The sequence below is a fragment of the Tasmannia lanceolata genome, unplaced genomic scaffold (assembly GCF_043159265.1).
Source record: "Tasmannia lanceolata isolate RefF3 unplaced genomic scaffold, GAP_Taslan_0.1 ptg000037l, whole genome shotgun sequence".
Taxonomy (NCBI): domain Eukaryota; kingdom Viridiplantae; phylum Streptophyta; class Magnoliopsida; order Canellales; family Winteraceae; genus Tasmannia; species Tasmannia lanceolata.
Genome location: NW_027518714.1, coordinates 45,167,873 through 45,182,928, shown reverse-complemented (window position 1 = coordinate 45,182,928; position 15,056 = coordinate 45,167,873). Strand labels below are relative to the sequence as shown.

The 15,056-nt window shown below is 45.2% G+C and overlaps 1 pseudogene; it reads right to left on the bottom strand.

The window, feature by feature from the left end:
- Positions 1-27: 27 nt before the first annotated feature.
- On the bottom strand, positions 28-11,212 carry LOC143861479 (delta(3,5)-Delta(2,4)-dienoyl-CoA isomerase, peroxisomal pseudogene; annotated as a pseudogene).
- Positions 11,213-15,056: the final 3,844 nt, after the last annotated feature.

Below are 15,056 nucleotides of genomic sequence, written 5' to 3'. Positions count from 1 at the left end.
CCCTTACAATTTAGAATGGGCAATCTATCAGAGCTTGGCAAAATCAGGCCTTCATTTTTGCATCTGGGCAGTCACTGCCTCCTGCAAATCATCAGACAGAAGCATCGCCGGGTTCCACACAGCAACACAATCCAATCCTTGATCAATAGTCAGACCTCTACTTCTCAGCAACACAGCTTTTGATCTCGCTACAGCAAGCGGAGACTTCTCAGCAATTCGTGTCATTAAAACGAGTCCAATTATGTTAATACCTGTGAGCAAAAACTTGAACTTGGATGATAACTTGGATATGGTAAAACCAAGTTGACTCGCACACGAGTCAATGATTGGCACAGTCCATTTGAGATTAACTTGGATTGCTCAATCGAGAGTTTTGAGTAACTCCAGTAGGGAAAGACTTACTCAAATGAGATCTTGGTCAAGGTAAAACTGAGTCAACTCGGGCAAATCAATGATATGCACAGGAGCTAAACAGTAGTTAATACGAATGTTTTAAAAACCAGACCGGTCCGGTTCGGTCGAACCATAATGCCATTTATAAATGGAAAGCAAAATTTTAGAAACAAAAGCTAAAAAAGTTAAAAGAGAAATAAAAAATACCAAAAATTAAAAATAAAGCAACCTACTAATGATCATATACCATGTCATTAACTTGTGAAAATTAAAAGAAAATTATGAAATCTTAGATGTTCAAGTTTTTACTTGTTTACTTATTAATTCTTAAAGATAATGATACATTAAGTAATTAGGAGGTTATGTAAATGAACCGTGCAGTCTATATTCAAAGGGTTGAAACGGTCTAATTTTAAAAACCAGAGGTCTATATTCAAATGGTTGAAACGGTCTAATTTAAGAGTCAGAAGTTTAATTAGTTTTTTAAATCTTTACTGGCTTGATTAAACTGTGTCGAGAAAATGTGGTTCAAGTCAAAAAGGGGTGGACCCGCTTTTTAAAAAAGTATGCCTCGATCCTCCGACTCATGATAGCCAACTCAGTGGAAGTTCTAGGGTTTTTAATAGATTTACACCTTGAACTAAATGGATAAAATTAGAGATTTCGGGAAAGGGTGAATTGATTACTCTAGGATAGGGTTGCAAGTCTAGGTAGGCAGGGTCGGTTTTTCCAAAACTATACCTTACCTGAGAAATTATCTTGGGTCAGGTTGGATCAGGTCAAATTTTTATTGAAAAACCCAAGGATTCATAAACCCGACCCTACGCGAGATTGTTCCTTTGGTCGGGTTTCATCGGTTCGGGTTTTTAATATTATTATTTTTTTTTTTGAAAAGCGACAATTTCATTAATATTTAAAATGGCATTAGGGACCAGTAGTCCCATTCTGCTTACATAAACACCATATACTACCCAGGATTATCAACATCCCCAAACGCCAATACAATCCGCCCATCAAAAAGCCCCTTCCCCTGACAAGTAGAATATTACTCCAACCGCTCCCCATCCACCGCCCTCGGAAACAACTAATTTGAACAATTGCGAAGCTCATCCAAAAGGTTTTGTAGATGATTTACTGACAAACCCATGTAGGCGTCAAAATGGGATCCCTTCCAGGATTCTTTCCAACACCCTTATCTCCACGAACAACTTCCTCCTTCGACCCCCTAGGCAAAAGTGAGAGTCCTATTGCAATCTGTATCTTCCATTTGCCTAGTTAGGGCACCAATGGGGCACCTTAACAACTTCTCTCTTGTCACCAGATAACAATAACCAAACCGAATATTTTTTCTCCTTTCAAGAGCCGTAGCTCCATAGAAATTCCAAGTATACTTTTTATGCCTGTGACTTCTGGTTTTCCATCCCAGCCCAAAAACCAATTACTTCCTGAAAAGAGTAACTGGTGATACCCTATCCCCCTACTTTTTACTGGTTGATTTTCTTATCCATAAAGTATGCCTAAGTATACCACCCGCCTGTCCTAAATTAGCCCCCCCACGCGAGGCCTTATTGAAGCACGCAACATCCAGGCTTTGGATCCCTTCCTAAACAGAGGCTTGGACGCAGCCCCAGAAAAATGACAGACTTCATAGGCTGCTTCTCTTAAAAAAAGCCTTCCTGTCTTTTCGCGGCAGCCAGCTAGCCAAATCCGCTATTCCAGATCTCCTAGAAGCCTGAAAAAGCCTTTTTAAGGGGGATCCCTTGTCCGTGCGATGTAGACCCGGGGGAGGTACTACGAGATTTGAATTTTGAATTCAAATTCAAAGCGACGGGTCCCCCAGGTTCAACAGAACTAAGCCCTCGAGCCTCCCCAGGCAATTTTTCCTCTTCCAAATTCCGACTTAACCCCTCCAGAGACGGGTCCTTCAGACAGATGGAGTGGCCCATGACTGAGTCCAAAGAGGGATGACCAGATTCAGAATTAGGGTTTTGAGACTCAACACGCATTGGAAAGTCATGCCCCCAAACCCGAATAAGCATAACAGAGGGAACATTTTGCCAATGAGGGACCGATATCTTTGCCGATACAAAGCTCATGCACTGAGAGTGTCTTTCTTCCATTATCACCTCCAGGACTTGCCCAATAGAATTTCCCAGAGCTTCGACCGTAGAGATGGCCCAAACATGCAAAGGAATGTCATGGAAATTAACCCAAATAGGCTGAGATTCTTGTAAATTGCATTCCCAAAAGGCTAAAGAGAGAAGATGATGTCCCCAGACCTCTTTGCCTCGAGCCAGAGATCTTGCTGCCTCCTCTGCAGAATTAAACATAAATAATACTTCAGCTTTCGACCCAATACATGGACAAGGCAGAGAAGGAATGTCCGAAGTTTCCTTGGCCCACACTCACAGACAATTAAGGGTTTTTAATGTTTGATAATGACAAATTTTAAAGATTATAGAAAACAAATTATTCACACCGATCTCCTAAAAAAAACTAGAATTAATATGCAAGCAAGTCAAGGATGGAGGAACCTTGGCAACTTGTAAAGGGTAAAGGAACAAGGAAGGTCGGTCGTTCTAATCAGAAAAGAAGAGGAGGAAGAATGGAAGATTGGATTTGCCGAAGATGTACTTTTCGCAACTTCCGCAAGCGAGGATCGTGTTGGAAATGCGGCAAAACATGGTCAGGGTCAGATACAAACTTACCTAGGCCAGATTATGGTGTTTTAGGGAAGGTAATGGAAGTTTGGATGACGGAAGAATCGGTGATGTTGAAGGTGGAAATCAAAATCAGAAGATTGTAGAAGGTAAGCCAGAGAGAAGCGATATTGTCCTGTTGGTTCCAATCAGAAATACATCACAGAGTCTGTGGGGAAAAAATCCGTGAAGGATGGCCGGGAAACGTCTCGGCGCTTCAAGAATGGCTTAGATGACGATGTAGTTCGAAATCAGAGCTAGAAGTGTATAAAATGGACATATTGGTGGTGATGGTCATTATCCCCTTTGGGATGAACATCCAGAGAACTCAATCTATCTGGAAATCAGCAACAAACTCCCCATTCGTGGAATTAGCCCCGTGGTCAATCAAATTCTCATCATCAGAACGATCAATTGGTGGAACATTTCCAGCGTCCCTCCGGAAGTGTGGTGCGAGGAAACCTTCTTGCGAATTGCTCGAAGGATTGGAAAGGTTGTGTCCTCAGACTTCTCTTGTAAATCTGGTACAGGGTACAAAGTTGCAGAAGTGAAGATAAGTTCCAGTGGTAACTGCCCCATTTCAGTTGCCATCCCAGCTTGCATGGATGGTAGGACCCTGTGGATGAAGTTAGGAAAGACACAGAACTCTTGTCGAGGAGAGCTCTTAAATCGAATAGTATCAAGGTCGAATCGGAGGACAAGTCAAAATCAAGAAACCCATCGAAACTAGAGCCGGAGGATGACGTTGATAATTTGGAGAGTATCTCACAGGAGGGTGGAGAAAGGATGGAGAAGATGGCGCACGATAGTGGACCAATCCCTGGAGCACACATTGTAGCGCACGATAGAAATTTGGCGTCTTCCATTTTCCCCATAAATCCAATTGAAAACTGGGTATAAAAGAAGAAGAAAAAAGCAGCATAATCCGTCAAATTCGGCCCAACATCCGTGAAAGCCTCACCGAAAGTGAAATTCCCTTCAAATCATGGCCAATCCAACAAGCTCTATCACAAAGATTGCAAGGATGCATCACCCCTTCCAATTCACTGAAAAAGAAATGCAATTACAGACACAACAAAAGGAAAATAAAAAGCATTCTTCTATGAAGCTACTAATGTAGTAGAAAATTGCAGGGCTTGTCAAAGTCCTTGAATAGTAGGATTTGTAAAAGGCTAGCCCGAAAATGAGTTCTATGACCTTCATTGGGAGCTTCCAATGAAGGTCAATGTGCCTAACAGTCGTCTTCCAATTTACAGCAACAGTTAATTTAACTATGCTCAAGAATCATGCACGTAACTGGATTGCAGATTCTCAGTAATCAAAGGATCTTTCACTTAAAATGCAGAATCTTTGAGTAAGAATTTCAATACAAATATGAGGTATCCTAATAAGACTTATCTAACATTTCAGGATCAGCTGGCTAATAGAAGTCCATGCCTCGGTTCCATGTAGGGATAGAAGATATCCAATTCAAACATACATGCGAAGGCTATCCAATTAATGCCAAGTTGCCAACTCTTCATGGCTTCTTGTGACCATTAATTTCATTATCGGTATATAGATGGTTCCCGACTTCTTTCTTGTGCTAAAGGGCAAATCAAGAGCTATTACAGACCATGGCCATATGAAAGGGAGGCATGCACTCATGTAAATACAAATGGCACCAAGGATATCTAAACAAAATCCACATGGCTGGGATCCTTATTACCAATTCCAGTAAGACACTAATATCTCCAATACATATAGCATAGGAATTCAGCTAGTTTTAAGCATTGGTGTGTGGAAACTCAAGGTTCAGAATATGATGCATTCTAGCGAGCACTACAATAGCCCATGAATTTGTGTCTTTCCACCTTGATGAGCTAAACCACCAATAAAGAAGTGCCCATTGATTTCATTCCAACTGATTCTAAACTATGAAAATCAGATGTTGCTATGGAATTTTTTCACAAGAATTAACTCAAGCAGTTGGTATACAGTCCAATTCATATTCACATGTGTGCTTTGCAACTCAAGAGTGGCTAGAGATAGGCATGCTTGAGCCTCCTTTGATTCTAACGCTCCCTACGCCTCATTTGAATACATATTGAGTTGAAGAACATACTTGAGCCTCCTTTGATTCAAGGATAAGGATTGGATTATGAGCTTTCATTGTACATCTTCTACATCATGATTGTAACCCTTTGAAAGGGATTTTCTTGTTTCTTTCTTTCTTCAATCAACATTGTAATTGGGCGAGTGTTCGGAGAAGCGGAGCCCTCTCTCCGTGGTGGAGTTCGCCACCAAGGTTAAAGCGTTCGGATTGTAAACGGCACGATTTTTTCCAAAGTTAAGAAGGTAAAATAGTGGAAGCCATCAACGTGATTGGTTGGTGGGGTGGAGTAGGCCTCGTGGGTTTGATGACCGAACCACTTTAAATCTCTGGTGCACTCTTTCTTATATCTTGATCTTTACATTTGCATTGCACTTTAGATTTAACTTGTGTGCTTGAATGTTTTGATATCTTATCTTTTAACTTGTTGGAGTTGTATTTTGGGCAAAAGAGCAAAAGGCTAAAACTTATTTTTATAAACCCAATTCACCCCCTTTTGGGTTGCCACCATCATACTTGGGCCTATCGTTGCATTTTCACTACCGATGAAATACCCAACCAGACAGTTAGCCCATTTCTCTATGGCTTCTTTGAAGTCTTCCTCTTCGAATGAGACTTTTTACTGTTCTTCGTCTTCCTTTACTGGTTTAGTGTGTTCAAGCTTGGACCAGGTTGGATTTTCGATGTTCCGTTTGAGGAGCTGGTTCCATTGCTTTGGTCCAACATCAATATCCTGAGGACTTTGAGTATTACCCCGTTCTGCATCCGTAGCCTTCCTTTTCCCATCTGTACTATGGCTTCTTCCTTTGCTTTAGCCTTCTCAAATTTTCTTTTGATTTTGCTAGCTTCTGTTTGCATTGTACTGACATTTTTTATGACAATAACATCTTTGAGCCTCTGCCAGTGGGCATGGACAATGTCGAGATTTTGATAGGTGTTGAAAGCATTCTCATCTTCTTCTATTTCTTGGTTCAGGGATGTCTTGGACAGCTCTAGAGTGTGTGTGTTGAGTTCCTCTTCGATTTCATTTAGGAGTCGTTCCCTTTCCTGTCCTTTAACAGCTCCATCATACGACGTTGTCTGGGGGTTAGCTCGTGATTTTCAGGATCCATTGAATCTCAGACCATGTATTGTGTTGAGAGCATCATCCCAAGGCAGAGGGAGAACTGAAGATGACAACAGCTTTTCAAAAGAGACAGTGCTCTTCTGGCTTAACTTTTGTTTGTTGCCATCTTCGGCAAACTCCAGCATGTTTTGTTTATCAAAGAACTTCAACACCAGATCAGTAATAAACAGAGCAAAGGAAAGGAGCCCGTCCTCTGTTCAGCGACCTTCAGCAAGCTTCTACTCTCTTATGAAGAAACCCAAACACTAGAACTAGGTTGTACCTCTCAGTGACATTCAGCACGCTTCCTCCATTGCTTCATCGATTTTCTCATCTACCTCCCTTCCTTACACCCTGATCAGACCCATGTCTTCCTTTACGGGAACCACAATTTCGTCTTCGCTAGGGATAGGGTTTGGTTTCCATAACTTCGATCGTAACCTCTCGTTTTATTTCGTTTCCAGAACTTCGATCTCTCTTTTCAATGAATCTTAATCTCCCAAATTATTTTTCAGAGCAAGCAAATGAGGAATGCCTAAGAGAAATCCTACCAGATAGATCTAGGCGGAAGTGAGAAAACCAGAGTGGTTTTCTTCGCCTCCTCCGCTTCTACTCTGGATGAGGAGCTTGTCGCACATGTCGAACGAATCTGTGAATGTTCAATAAGAATAGCGAATATACGAAACCCTAAGATCTAGACGATTGTGAAGGTAAGAGAGTGTACTACCTCTTCGCACCTTTGAATGCATGAGGAAGAAGAATCTTCGTCGAAATGCACGAAGAAAAGTTGATAGAAAATGCTGGGTTTGGGCAACTAAAGCTACCTCATATGTGATGTGATAGCCCGATAAGTGAGAAATTTACTTTCTCGGAAAACAAAATAACAGGTCTAGGCAAGTTTTTAACCTCTCTTATTTTTAGTGGAAAGTTTCTTCCGAGAATTTCAAAATCGATGTTAATGTGCTTCATCAAACCTTTGATTTTTAATTTTCTAGGGAGTTTTTTTTTTCAAGAAAAAACATTCCCTTCTATCACCTTGGTATAAGAAAGTTGAAGGAGATGAACCAAGCTCTTATGAGAAAATGGCTTCGGAGATTTGGGGAGGAGGGGTCTCAACTTTGGACCAAAGTGATTGAAAGCAAGTATGGGTCCACTCCTGGTCATTGGAAGTCCAATCATAGATTCTGTCAGTTTGGAGTGACAATTTGGAGAGATATCATGTATGGATGAAGTTCTTATAAGGAATTTGATTCAGAGTATATTTAGGTGATCGGATTAGATTATGGCAAGACACGTTGTGTAACCTGCTCCCATTGAAGGAGCTATATCCGGACTTGTTTCTCATTGCAATGTCTAAGGAGGGTATGGTAAAAGAATATTTTGAGCGCAGAGAAGACAAGGTAGTGTGGAAGCCGATCTTTCGCAGAAACTTCTTTGAGAGAGATTAATTCAATAGTTAGGCTGCTCAAGATGTTGGAAGGGTGTTACATTAAGTGATCTGGGGTCGATAAAAGGGTTTGGATCTATGCACAGTGGCCAAAATTTGGACATTCCAAGCTCCTCCCAAGGTATGTGCTTTTGGATGGGCTGCTCCTGACAGAATTCGGACGGTAGATTTTATTCGACATCGGGATATTCTGATCATTGATCATTGTTCATTGTGCATAGAGGCCGGGGAATCAGTCAACCATATGTTTGTGCACTGCAACATAGCAAGGAAGGTGTGGTTTGATATTTTGAGCAGAATTGGAATATCCTGGGTATTCCCTGCAAGCCTCATTGATCTTCTGGATTGTTGGTCGTCAGTCCCATGGCATAAGAAAGGAAAGATCACGTTGAATGTATCTTTCCTAGCAACTATTTGGCTTCTTTGGAAGGAGAGAATGCTATAGTTCTCAAAGGGCAATGCTCGGACCAAAATGGATGGTGCTAAACCTTATTCAACTCGAGTTGTGGCAGGCTCTCAACCCTCCAACATTATAGGTGATCCTTTTACGGACGTTACACTTTATCGTAGCACCGTCGGGGCTCTCCAATATCTCACAATCACAAGGCCAGAGCTTGCCTGTGCTGTAAAGCAAGTTTCCCAGTTTATACATCAGCCCACTGATGTTCCTTGGATAGCCATTAAGCGTATTTTGCAAATAGTGGACAACGTGCGGTAACTCCCAACTATTTGAATTTTGAATTTTCTGCTGTAACAGTTACAAACACAAGTGAAAACTGCAAGCATACATGTAAATATGACCATTCATCACGTCTGTACTTATCTAGATAGATAGATGGAGCCTATAGTTTCTTATTATTTAGGCTAATAAAGTGTGATAAGATAAGAAATTACCCAATTTTTATTTTTTTTTTAAAGATTTTAAAAGCTGATTTGAGGAGGACTAAGTGCGTGTTTGGCATACCGTTTAAAACACCGTTTGGCATTTGAAACACCGTTTTGCGGCCAAAGGGCCGTTTGGGAGTGTTTAGGTGCTCAGCCATCGTTTGAAACGCCGTTTGAAACACCGTTTTGAACCCTCAAAACGGCGTTTTGCAAACGGAGGTCCGTTTGCAAAACGCCGTTTTGAACGGAGTTTTTGGGCTGTGGGTTTTTACGTGTTTGCCCTCACCAAAACCCATTTTTACATATATGCGTGCGACTTTATGCGTTACGTCAAATACCAAAAAAGTGGGGGTATTAATATCATTCTTGAGGACACAAATTTGTTAAATTGTTAATATTTAATTCAAAACAATGGGGCTGCTGATATCATTATATGATCTCTTAATTTTGATTTTTAAAGACAAAAGAATTAGAAGAAACCCTAGTTTCTTACTTTCTTCATCTACTTTGCAAAGTTGCAAACCCACTCGTCTGCCTCACTGCCTCAGCGCCTCCACTCACCCGTCAAATCCGGCCGTTAAGAAGAAGAAGAAGAACCCCAAAGGTATAGCCTTTTTTGTTTTGTTTTGGCAATGATGTTTAATTTTAATAGTGTTTGAATGAGATCCTAATGACGTTTTAATATTGGGCCTAATGAGAGAGTAGTTGAGTTACATTGAGGCCAACCAAACAATGCCCTTTTTGGTCATTTTACCACTAAAACTCCGTTTTGGGGCATTTGCAACCAAACACACAATACCTCCGTTTGCCGTTTAAAATGTCGTTTTGATCTGGCGAACCAAACATGAAAACGCCGTTTGGCAAAATGCAGTTTTGAACTAAAACACCGTTTTGCAAAACGGCGTTTTAAACGCTATTTCAAACGGTACGCCAAACACACCCTAACAGCCCTACCATGTTTTGATAATTGCACTAACTCACCTTGACTTTTATTTTTAATTTTAATTGGCTTTAGATAGCTTTTCCTGTAGAAATCTTTGATAGACATAAAAAAAAAGTAGAGACGCCTAACTTCAGCTATCCCCTTCACGCCCTCTTCCATGGCTTCTTTGGAGGAAAAGACTCTAGAAACCATGCCAAAACCCTTGGCCTCCGATCCTGAGAACCTCCCCTCCTTAACGGCCATTTCAGCAGCGTTTCCAAATCTCACCATCTTCAGAAGTCGCTTTAACCTCCCTAAATCAGTAGGGATAGCCAGATCTACATCCTTCACCACAAAGGAAGTATCCTCCATACAGTACCTAATGTCACATGCGACGGCGATATCGATCCCAGCGCCAATGCAATCACCATGTATCATGGCGATGATGGGCTTCCAGCAGTGCTCAACAACTGAGATCGCGGCTTGGATGCCCAAAATCTGTTGTTGATGCCACTCTTTAACTCTGTAGGCATCGGTAGAGGAGGGTTTTGAGAGGGAACCGAGGGCGGAGAGGTCAAGGCCCGAACAGAAGTGGGTGCCGCGACCTGCGAGGATGACAACGTTTACAGAGGGGTTTTGGTCGAGGGAATCGACGGCTTTGGGGAATTTGGAGAAGAAATCGAGGGAGAGGGTATTGAATTGGGAGGGAGTGTTGAGGAATAGGTGGAATACAGGACTTGCGGTCCCGTTCTGCGCGAAAGCACCAAGCCTATGAAGACCACACACCGCAAGAAGAATCCCGACCTCGTCGAAGGAGTCCGGAAAGTCAGTCTGGCTCTGCGGCGAGCCCGTCAGTGGAGAGAAACAGGTCGCTGGACCGACCAGACCGTAGAGCTGATCCAATGCTATGAAGGATAGAGGAAATGGACCACCGCATAGAAGAGCTGGCAAAAAATCAGAGCCGGCCTGCCCCGCGGGCGTTCTCAAGCAGAACGTTGTTCACCGACGATGTTATGAGCGCCCCAGCGCCCAGGGGGTTTAAAATGCCAACCGTCCCGCAATATGACGGGACCTCTGACCCTGTGGACCATCTGGAAACGTTCAGAACGATGATGCTCCTCCACGGCGCGTTCGATGGCTTCCTCTGCAGAGCATTCCCGACCACACTGATTAGTGTGGCCCGGGACTGGTACTCAAGGATCAAACCGAACTCCATCAGCAACTTTGAGGACTTTGGGGACGATCTGGTCCGCCATTTCATGAGCAGCCGCAGGCCAAGGAAAACAACAGCATCCTTGATGGCCTTGCGGCAGGAGGACAACGAACCTCTGAAGGTGTTCGTCAGCCGTTTCAACAGGGAGGCACTCCAAGTGCAGAATTTAGACCCCTTAGCCGTCATGAACGCGCTCCTCGCAGGCGCTAGATCCAACGATTTCCGCCGGTCAGTGGCTCGCCAAAATCTACACTCACTGGCAGATCTGATGGTCGGAGCTGAGGAATATATTGCAGTAGAAGAAACGTTGGCAGCCCTTGACTCAAATCGGAGGAGAACCTCTGAGGACAAGAACCCTACCAAGCAACGTAGGGAAGATAAGGCCCCAAGAAGGGAGAAGTCCCCCCAGAGGAAGGAAGAGAACATTACTCCTCTCAACACCTCCTGGAGACACATACTGGCCGCAATCAGAGGAGAAGAGTTCGTAAGGTGGCCGACCAGAATGATCTCCAAGGGAAATAAGAGAGACAAGTCGAAGTACTGTCGGTTCCACAGGGACCACGGTCACGACACAGACGAGTGCTGGCAGCTCAAGGAAGAAATCGAGCTGTTGATTGGCCGGGGCTATTTGAAAAAGTATGTCCGAAGTGACGGCCACAGGACAGAGCACAGAGAGGAGAACCCCCAGGGCCAGAGCCCTCGACTGTCACAGCCGCCCCCTGCGAGGAACCAATCTCCCGTGCCATCCAGTTCACAACCAGAGCCACACTGATCCCAGCCAAGGGGAGTCATCGGCACAATTATGGGCGGACCGGCCGCTGGGGGCACATCATCTGCTGCTCGAAAAGCATACGCACGTCGAGTCAACGCCGTGCACTCATGCAGCAAAAAGATGAAGACGGAGAATGAGATCTCCTTTTCAGATGCTGACCTCGACAACTTGATACTGCCTCTCGACGACGCCCTGGTCCTGACAATGCTCGTCGCGAACTGGGAGCTGAAGAAAATCCTTGTCGACAACGGGAGTTCGGCCGATATCCTTTACTATCATGCTTTCGAGAGAATGATGATCGGAGATGGCAAACTCCGATCTGTTCGGTTTCTCAGGGGAGGTCGTGAAAGTTGCAGGGCAGATTGAACTCCCAGTCCTCGTCGGAGAGCCGCCTTGTCAAGCCTTCGCGATGGTCAACTTCCTGGTAGTGAGGGCCACTTCGGTCTATAACGCTATCTTGGGACGACCCGGCCAGAACTTGATCCGCGCCGTCGCTTCACCGTATCACCAGAAGATGAAGTTCATAACGCCAAACGACGTGGGAGAAGTTCGGGGAGACCAACCACAGTCCAGGGAGTGCTATGCAATGGCACTCAAGGGCAAAAATGCGGTGGAATCGCTGCCGATTGAACTACTAGATCTGAGGGATGAAGCCCAGGGGACTCAGCCCGCCAAAGACCTCATCTCCATCCCTTTGCGCAAAGGTGATAATGAGAAAGTCGTTCAGATCGGCTCCTCTCTAAGCAGCAGCGCCCGGCACAGCCTCACACAGTTTCTTCAGGACAATGCAGACGTCTTTGCATGGGCTCCCGTTGACATGCCCGGCATAGACCTAGAGGTGAGCACGCACAGACTCGGTGTTGACCCTACCTGCAGGCCGGTGAAACAGAAAAGAAGACATTTCGCCCTCGAAAGGCGGCAGACGATAAAAGAAGAAGTTGAGAGGCTCTTAAGGGCTGACTTCATTCGAGAAATCCAATACCCGGACTGGCTGGCAAACGTGGTCCTGGTGAAGAAGACAAATGGAAAATGGAGGACTTGCGTTGATTTCACTGATTTGAACAAAGCCTGTCCCAAGGATAGCAATCCGCTCCCAAAGATCGATCAGCTCATCGATGCCACCGCAGGTTACGAATTACTGAGTTTCATGGACGCATTCTCCGGGTACAACCAGATCAGAATGTATGAGTTAGATATACTGAAGACTTCCTTTGTAACGGATCAGGGGACGTACTGTTACCGTGTCATGCCCTTCGGCCTAAAAAATGCCGGGGCCACGTATCAGAGGCTCGTGCACAAGCTCTTCCAGAATCAGAGCGGCCGTAACATGGAAGTCTACGTAGATGATCATGTGTCCGACTTGAAAGAAACATTTCAGGTCCTAAGAGAGCATAAAATGAAGCTCAACCCCACCAAGTGCACTTTTGGCTCGGGAAAGTTCTTGGGGTTTATGATAAGCCAGAGGGGGATAGAGGCCAATCCAGAAAAGATTAAGGCCGTGGTGGAGCTCACTCCACCGAAAACCATCGGAGAAGTACAACGGCTAACGGGAATGGTGGCCGCACTGGGGCGGTTCATCTCAAAGTCCGCAGAGAGATGCCTGCCTTTCTTTAACGCCGTTAAAGGAATCAAGACTGCACCCTGGACAGCTGAATGCCAGACCGCATTCGAAGAGTTGAAGCTGTACTTGTCCTCTCCACCGGTGTTGACAAAGCCGGAACCGGGGGAAGAGCTGCTCCTGTACCTGTCCGTGAGCCCCATGGCTCTAGCAGCCGTCCTAGTTCGTGAAGAGCACAGCCAACAAAAACCGGTCTACTATGTCAGCAAGGTCCTGCATGATGCCGAGATCAGGTACCAGCGGGTCGAGAAATTGGCCTACGCCCTGATCATGGCAGCCAGGAAGTTGAGACCGTATTTTTAAGCCCACACAATAAAGGTCCTGACCGATCAGCCGCTCAGGCAAGTTCTCCATAAGCCGGACACCTCAGGGCGACTCGTGAAATGGGCCGTGGAGCTGAGCGAGTTCGATATCCAGTACATGCCTAGACCAGCAATAAAGGCTCAAGTGCTGGCGAACTTTGTAGCCGAATGCACCATCCCCCAGTAGAGCACCGAATCTGAAATTGTACAAACCCCGGCTGTGGAGAAGGAAACCACAACTGAGGAGCGAGCAGAAGATAGGACTGAAGTAGAAATCGTCCCCGTACCAGCAGAACATGATCCATCAACCACCGAACCGCTCTGGGAAGTGTACGTGAACGGATCTTCGAACAATGGTGGCTGTGGAGCCGGTTTGATTCTCACCAGGCCTGACAACTTCACTTTAGATTACGCCCTAAGGTTCGGATTCCGCGCGTCCAACAATGAGGCAGAGTATGAAGCCCTCCTCGCCGGAATGAATCTCGCAGTCCAGACCCGCGCCCAAAGGCTTAAACCATATTGTGACTCTCAGCTGGTTGCAAACCAGATTCAAGGGGTCTACGAGGCCCGCGACGAACGTATGATCAAATACCACTCCAAGGTTCGCCAGTTAGCCAGCAAGTTCAAAAGTTTTGTGGTCATCAGAATCTCAAGAACAGAAAACACAAAAGCAGATGTGCTGTCTAAGCTGGCCGCATTCGGATACACCACCCTTGGGAGTATATGTATGGAGTTTCTACAGAAATCCAGTATCGAAAATGAGGCCGCTGAAGTAATGCAGGTGGAGCACGAGTCCTGCTGGATGGACAAAATTATTGAATACCTGCGTAGCGGGAAGCTTCCTGAAGCCAAGAAGGAAGCCCACAAAGTGATACAGAGAGCAGCCCGATTCTCCCTCGATGGTGAGAGCCTGTACAAAAGGTCGTACACCCTCCCATACCTGAAGTGCCTCCGACCAAGCAACGCCGCATACGCTCTGCAAGAGACGCACGAAGGGATTTGTGGAGAACACCTAGGGGGCAAGGCCCTGACAATCAAAGTGCTGCTGAGAGGCCTGTACTGGCCCACTTTAAGACAAGACGCACTGAGCCTGGTCAAGAAGTGCGAGAGATGACAAAAGTTCTCTCCCACCATCCACCAACCTGTTGTGTCTATGGCCCCGATCATCAGCCCACTCCCCTTCGCAGTTTGGGGGATGGACATCTTGGGCCCCTTTCCACCGGCCTCCGGAAGGCGCGCGTTCGTAGTAGTGGCCATTGTCTATTTCACCAAGTGGGTGGAGGCGGAACCTCTTGCCCAGATCACAGAGCAAAACGTGCAGAACTTCTTTTGGAAGTCGGTTGTTTGCAGGTTCGGGATCCCCCGCGTCTTGATAACAGATAATGGGAGACAATTCGATTGCCGGAACTTCTGAAAATTCTGCTCTGACTTGAAGATCGAACAGAGATTTACTTCAGTGGCGCACCCTCAGACGAATGGGCAGACAGAAATAACGAACAGAATCATACTGCAGGGGATAAAGAAGAGGCTGGACGAAAAAGCTGGCCGGTGGGCAGATGAACTCTATCATGTCTTGTGGGTGTATCGCACCACCCCGCGCACACCAAC